The sequence below is a fragment of the Pinus tabuliformis genome, chromosome 9 (assembly GCF_031772625.1).
Source record: "Pinus tabuliformis cultivar Carrire ecotype Pingquan chromosome 9, CPIR1, whole genome shotgun sequence".
NCBI lineage: Eukaryota > Viridiplantae > Streptophyta > Pinopsida > Pinales > Pinaceae > Pinus > Pinus tabuliformis.
The window spans coordinates 672400920-672408735 of NC_142307.1; positions in this window are offsets into that span (position 1 = coordinate 672400920).

Genomic DNA, 7816 nt, shown 5'->3' on the forward strand with positions numbered 1-7816 from the left:
AATGAATATCACAATAAAATTTATTGATAAAAATTAACGGTCACCGTGGCTACATATGGCCCTTGTCATCACTCCAGACTATTATTAGGACTTCCTCCACTCATTGTGGAAGATCCACCGAGTTCCACTGAATTGGATTCCCCATCTTCGGGGGATCAGTCTCCTAGATATCACACGGGATCTATTTGGACAACCGATGATTCAAGTTTGCCGAAGGATTTCTTTACCGAAGGATTCCTTCCTTCCTTTAACACTCTGCTCACAAATCCGTTGGAACCTGTCCTAGCTCCCATGGTACCTGTACTTCCTGCTTCAGTAGTTGGAACATTTCCATCTATCTCGTCAATGACTAACGGGTCGTGGAACTTTGTGGACGAATTCGGTCCTCCACCACTTCCCCAGTCAATAGTCATCACAACGTCGACGATGGTGAACCCCGCTATCCCATTTGTCCCAGGTACAACCACTCACATGACACCATATCAGAGTGGAGCCCAGCTGATGCTGGGTCCCACCCCTTTAGTGTCAAACTACATACCTTCAACAAGTGCCACATATAGTGCTCCCTATAACACTCAATGTGGCACTATGGGCACGGTTCCCGTCTACCAACAACATGGTTAGCCGCTATACAGTTCAAACCCCCAGATTCATATACTTGGGGGGGTTCCCAATATGCACATGTTGGTAGGGAATGTAACAGTTCCCCCTCCATTCGCAAGCATGCATGGTTAGTCGCTAATTGACATGAGCATTCCCTCTGTCAATCAAGGACAAATGGTTAGTTCTGTGATGGGCAGGAATCCCCAAGGGGTTCCCAACCAATCCATGGGGGCACCCTACTCACACATGAGTCAAGGGGGCACCGCCTATCCTGGGGGCACTTTTATACCCCAGTATCAAAATCCTCATGGAAATCCACTCTACAACACCATACCTCAAAGCAACTGTTACACCACACAACCCATGTACAATATGGAGAGCCAAATGATGGGAGGAGTGCAAAGCTCCTCAAATCATTCGTCGCCACCATGGTCCGAGTCAAGGGAACCAATCAATCTGCCTTTTTTGGTAACGTTGGATATACCCGACTTATACAAACTAATGAACAACCCCATCTATCACAACTTACAATGGTCGTCGATCCTGCATAAGATACCAATAGACATCCCAAAATTCAATGGGAAACAAGGGGAGGATCTGGGCACCCATATCACCACCTACCATCTTGGGTTTGATTCAACCTCTATGGTGGATGATAGTGTCCAGTTATGTATTTTTCCCCGCACCCGCACTAGCAACACAGCGGAATGGTATATTGAGTTACCACATGCGTCAATAAACATCTTTGACGCTTTAGCGATGGAATTCCTAGAGCACTTCCAGCTACCCATCCGCTATGAGACTGGGACAGAGCTCCTCACTTCATTTTGTCAGGATACTCCACCCACATCTCCAATCATATACATGAATGGAGACATAGGCGGAGGTTAGTCAAAGCTCCCATCCTAGACTTTCTCTTAATGGACTGGTTTTGCAAGTCCTTACTCCCGCAAATCACTAGAGATGTCGCTTTAGGTGGTGCGGTCACAGAAGACCAATCCATACGTCATGCCCAGCACTTAGATCTGATATATTCACAGTCTGGCACTCTTTACAACATAATCCCCAATGCCCCTGGCAACCCTAATGTTTCCGCTACTCAGCACCCCAGAGTGCACGTCGATGGCATTGTCGGCACGACCTCTGGGGCCGCTGTAAAACAACTCAGCAGTCACATCACCAAGATGTCGGTGGACCCCTCTACCAATACGACTGCTCTTCCTGCCACTGCGATAAACTTTGTGCAGTCTACGCAGAAATCCAGTGGCAAGAACAAGAAGAATAAGAAAAAGACCGCTCCTTCTAAGGAGCAGTCAACAAAGCAGCCAAACCCAAAACAAAAGGCCGCTGTGCCTACTGACGAGGAAAAAGATAAACCCACCAGATTTCCCTGCAAACTCTGTGCTGAAGACCACGCGACCTGGCGTTGTCCGCGTCTTCAGGAATGCACAAAATACCTTACCAAAAGGGATACTAGTAAGACACCCGCTGTCCTTAGGAATCCTTTTCCCACTCAGCAGCAGCAAAATCTTATTGCAAACCAACCGCAACCCCCGCAAGGGGGCAACGATGGTTCGCAACATCCTTCAGCTGGTGAAGGATCTTCTACCATTTACACATTTGAAATGGTAGAACTCGCCACAAGAGCCAAATCTTATGGAGCTCCTGTCGCTCTTGCAACAGAACCATCCTCAGGTCAAAACCCACCGCCGCCCAACGATTTGCATATCGAAAGGCCGATTGAGGACCTTGTAATTTGACCCCAAAAAGGGGCACTTCGATGCACAATGCACAATACATCTGCACGTGCTGCCCAACACTACAACATTGTAGAGGATTTGGCACAAGCGCCATCGGCTATGTCGGCACTCGAAGTATTACAAACATGCCCAACACAATGGAAAGCTTTGCTTTCGGCTATTGGGGGTATCGACCCAAAGGATTCCATGCTTTCTATTTTCAACATGGACAAGTGTAAACCTCCCCTTTCTCACCAGCTTGCATTCAAAGTGCATATAACTTCGAAAGGTAAAGGTATACACAGAACTGTCATCGACGAAGGTGCTTCTACCTGCATCATGTCGGCTTCATGTTGGCTTACCCTGGGTTCTCCAACCCTAACCCCACCATCGAACTCCCTGAAAGCTTTCGATGGCCACACTTTCATCCCAAAATGGTACTTGGCTAGCTTCCCCATCACTTTGTATGGGAAAACGGTTATAGTGGACATAGAAGTCGTAGAAAAAAAAACTCGACTATAATTTCTTGCTGGGTCGCAGTTGGATATATGCCATGACGGCTGTCGTATCTACTGTCTTTCGCGTCATCCTATTCCCATTGGATGGAAATATAGTTACAGTAAATTAGTTGTCTTTCTGCACCCCGATTATTCACCATTACCAAGTAGCTTCGTACCCTTAGTAGGAGGTGAAATTGACTCTTATGTCAGTTTAGGTACTAGTCTACTGAAGGATTCTTCCCTCATGGGTTGTTTTCCTCTTCAGTCACTGAAGGTTTCACAGACGGTCAACATGCTTTTATCTATTCCTCATGAACGGACCGACCCATGGATCCTACTAGCTCCTTCAGACCTTGACACATTCAGAGAACAGATGCCACTGTCACCAGCTGAATTGGCCTACCAAGCCATTTAATCCACACCCGCATCTCCGGTCATGTTGGTTACGGCTGACAGTACCACTGCCCTTCCCATAACCGCTCCTCCTTTAGATCCACTCAATCAACTCCTACCTATGGACGAAGCTGTTCAAGAAATCATGAGTTTTAGAGAGCAAAATTGGGAGGATTGGCACTGTCGTGTTTCGATATTTGACTCGGACATGATGCCTCTTCAAATCCTGTCCCCAAACATACCAGAAATTGTTTCCCCACTCTATACGATTATCCAAACTTTGGATGCAGAAGGAAACATGGGCAACACTTCCAAATCCTCGCCCATCGATATTTCTGTCAAGACAGGCATCATGGAAAACATCTAGATGAGAGTGGATTGCAATCTTGAGGAAATTGCGAGCTCCACCTACCCATATAGGAATCCCACGATGTATATAGTGGGTCTCATGAGAAAATGCCTGACATTAATCCGTCTGTTGTCACACATCAGATCCAACTTTACGACGATGAAAAACCCATTGAATGTCAGATCCCTTCCTTGGAAATAGTCGCTAAACCCCTGCCCAGCACTACTGCCAAAGAAGAATGCTTACTATACCATAAATAGCTAGATAAAACCCGTCGAGATGCCACTTTGGCACTTGAGGCTCACAAGCGTCGGGTAAAATCCCAATACGAAAAAAAGTTTAAGCTTCGTTCTTACCAAGAGGGCGAACTTGTTTTTCCCTATGATTAGAAACATGATCTCTTGGGGGTAGGAACACTCCAACCATTATGGATAGGTTCCTATATTGTGAAGAAATTCCTCTCAAAAGGGGCATATGAACTACAGGACTGGGAAGGAGTCCCGCTCAAGGAGCCCAAAAATGGGCTCTATCTGAAAAAGTATTATGCCAAGTATTGCACTAGGCATGTGTTGTGTAATTTTATGCAATTCTCAATAGAGCAATTTTTGAGATATTTTATTGCTCTTTAAAAAATAGAAACATCTCCGAGTTTTCATCATTGCACTCGTTAAATCTATACGACGATGCTCTGAGCAACTCTTTTTTGATCTTTTTCCAGCTCATTAAACTGAAAAAGACCAAGGGAGCATTCTTTTTAGGCGCTTTTTTCTCGCTCTTTAAACTAAAAAAATCTCGAGCTTTGTCTTTAGGCTCGTTAAACTTTATAAAGATGACCTGAGAATTCTTTTAGGTACTTTTCTCACTCGTTGAACTGAAAAATCTCGAGTTTTTGTCACTGGGCTCGTTAAAAATATACAGAAACAACTAGAGGATTTGGCACAAGCGCCATCGGCTATGTCGGCACTCGAAGTATTACAAACATGCCCAACACAATGGAAAGCTTTGCTTTCGGCTATTGGGGGCATCGACCCAAAGGATTCCATGCTTTCTATTTTCAACATGGACAAGTGTAAACCTCCCCTTTCTCACCAGCTTGCATTCAAAGTGCATATAACTTCGAAAGGTAAAGTTATACACAGAACTGTCATCGACGAAGGTGCTTCTACCTGCATCATGTCGGCTTCATGTTGGCTTGCCCTGGGTTCTCCAACCGTAACCCCACCATCGAACTCCCTGAAAGCTTTCGATGGCCACACTTTCATCCCAAAATGGTACTTGGCTAGCTTCCCCATCACTTTGTATGGGAAAACAGTTATAGTGGACATAGAAGTCGTAGAAAAAAAAACTCGACTATAATTTCTTGCTGGGTCGCAGTTGGATATATGCCATGACAGCTGTCGTATCTACTGTCTTTCGCGTCATTCTATTCCCATTGGATGGAAATATAGTTACAGTAAATTAGTTGTCTTTCTGCACCCCGATTATTCACCATTACCAAGTAGCTTCGTACCCTTAGTAGGAGGTGAAATTGACTCTTATGTCAGTTTAGGTACTAGTCTACTGAAGGATTCTTCCCTCATGGGTTGTTTTCCTCTTCAGTCGCTGAAGGTTTCACATACGGTCAACATGCTTTCATCTATTCCTCATGAACTGACCGACCCATGGATCCTACTAGCTCCTTCAAACCTTGACACATTCAGAGAACAGATGCCACTGTCACCAGCTGAATTGGCCTACCAAGCCATTCAATCCACACCCGCATCTCCGGTCATGTTGGTTACGGCTGACAGTACCACTGCCCTTCCCATAACCGCTCCTCCTTTAGATCCACTCAATCAACTCCTACCTATGGACGAAGCTGTTCAAGAAATCATGAGTTTTAGAGAGCAAAATTGGGAGGATTGGCACTGTCGTGTTTTGATATTTGACTCGGACATGATGCCTCTTCAAATCCTGTCCCCAAACATACCAGAAATTGTTTCCCCACTCTATACGATTATCCAAACTTTGGATGCAGAAGGAAACATGGGCAACACTTCCAAATCCTCGCCCATCGATATTTCTGTCAAGACAGGAATCATGGAAAACATCCAGATGAGAGTGGATTGCAATCTTGAGGAAATTGCGAGCTCCACCTACCCATATAGGAATCCCACGATGTATATAGTGGGTCTCATGAGGAAATGCCTGACATTAATCCGTCTATTGTCAGGCATCAGATCCAACTTTACGACGATGAAAAACCCATTGAATGTCAGATCCCTTCCTTGGAAATAGTCGCTAAACCCCTGCCCAGCACTACTGCCAAAGAAGAATGCTTACTATACCATAAATATCTAGATAAAACCCGTCGAGATGCCGCTTTGGCACTTGAGGCTCACAAGCGCCGAGTAAAATCCCAATACGACAAAAAGTTTAAGCTTCGTTCTTACCAAGAGGGCGACCTTGTTTTTCTCTATGATTAGAAACATGATCTCTTGGGGGTAGGAACACTCCAACCATTATGGATAGGTTCCTATATTGTGAAGAAAGTCCTCTCAGAAGGGGCATATGAACTACAGGACTGGGAAGGAGTCCCGCTCAAGGAGCCCAGAAATGGGCTCTATCTGAAAAAGTATTATGCCTAGTATTGCACTAGGCATGTGTTGTGTAATTTTATGCAATTCTCAATAGAGCACTTTTTGAGATATTTTATTGCTCTTTAAAAAATAGAAACATCTCCGAGTTTTCATCATTGCACTCGTTAAATCTATACGACGATGCTCTGAGCAACTCTTTTTTGATCTTTTTCCAGCTCATTAAACTGAAAAAGACCAAGGGAGCATTCTTTTTAGGCGCTTTTTTCTCGCTCTTTAAACTAAAAAAATCCCGAGCTTTGTCTTTAGGCTCGTTAAACTTTATAAAGATGACCTGAGCATTCTTTTAGGTACTTTTCTCGCTTGTTAAACTGAAAAATCTCGAGTTTTTGTCACCGGGCTCGTTAAAAATATACAGAAACAACTAGAGCACGTTCTTTTTTGGGACCATTTCTCGCTCTTAAATCAAAAAATCCCCAAGTTTTTCCCCTCCTTCGAGCTCGTTAAAACTATGAAGAAGGAATGAGTCATTCTTTTACCTCTTTTTCTCGCTCACTAATCTGAAAAAGATACCCTGAGTTTTCTTCATTTGACTCATTAAAAATTTTGATGAAGGTATTGAGTTTGTCGTCACGTGACTCATTAAAAATTCACGATGAAAAACAAGTTTAGTCCGTCTCCTCATACTCGTAACAAAATGAGGTCGACATCTATTGAACATAGGTTTCTCTTTATCCGGATTCAATAGATTAACTTATGGAAAAGTAACCGATCCGGGTATACTATTAACCTTTTGTCGCACCCGGTTAACAACTATGACAAAGGGACCACCATGGAGTCTCTCTTTATGATCTTTTCAGACTCTCTAAATATGAAAAGACCACCGAGTTGTCTAGTTTGGACTCGTTAAATTACACAGATAAGATATAGAGTCACTCTTTTTACGATACTTTTCAGACTCTTAAAACATGAAAAAATCGACGAGTTTGCTTGTCTAGACTCATTAAACTAATCAGATAGGGAAAAGAGTCATTCTTTTTGCGGTCCTTTTCAGACTCTTTAAAAATGAAAAGATCGATGAGTTTACCCATCTGGACTCATTAAATTAGTTAGACAGGGAAAGTGGACAATACAACTGTGTTTCGTATTATAAAACGTGGTTTGGTAGTAGTCGTTCCCTTGAACATGGCACTCCCTCAGATAAACCTTCCTTGTGACAGCCTCTCAATATGAATCCTACCATCCTATGAGTTTAGCCCAAATACCCTAATGTAATTGCATCTCTGTATCCTAACACTCTGTAGTGCTTATGAGTCTAGTGCTGCATGGTTAAAACTGTTTTCGTGCCTTCTATTGTTCAAGGGTTAATATTTTGTTTCCTCCATCAACCCATCAAGCATATCCTTCCATCATGCCCTCCATTGTTTAGACCCAAATGCTCAAAAGATTCCTAAAAAAACAAAATCATTCTTGTCTCGTTTCGTGTCGATTGATGTAGGACACATTATTGCCTCCCTTTCAACAGGCTTCTTCCTATCGATTTCAACACTCTATCTAGGAAGACAACCCAAAAACACATTCAGTGCCTTGGTACTTGCAGACATCAGTGGTAGGTTACCTTGTGTTTGATCAGGGGTTCTCATTATTGGCTCCTGG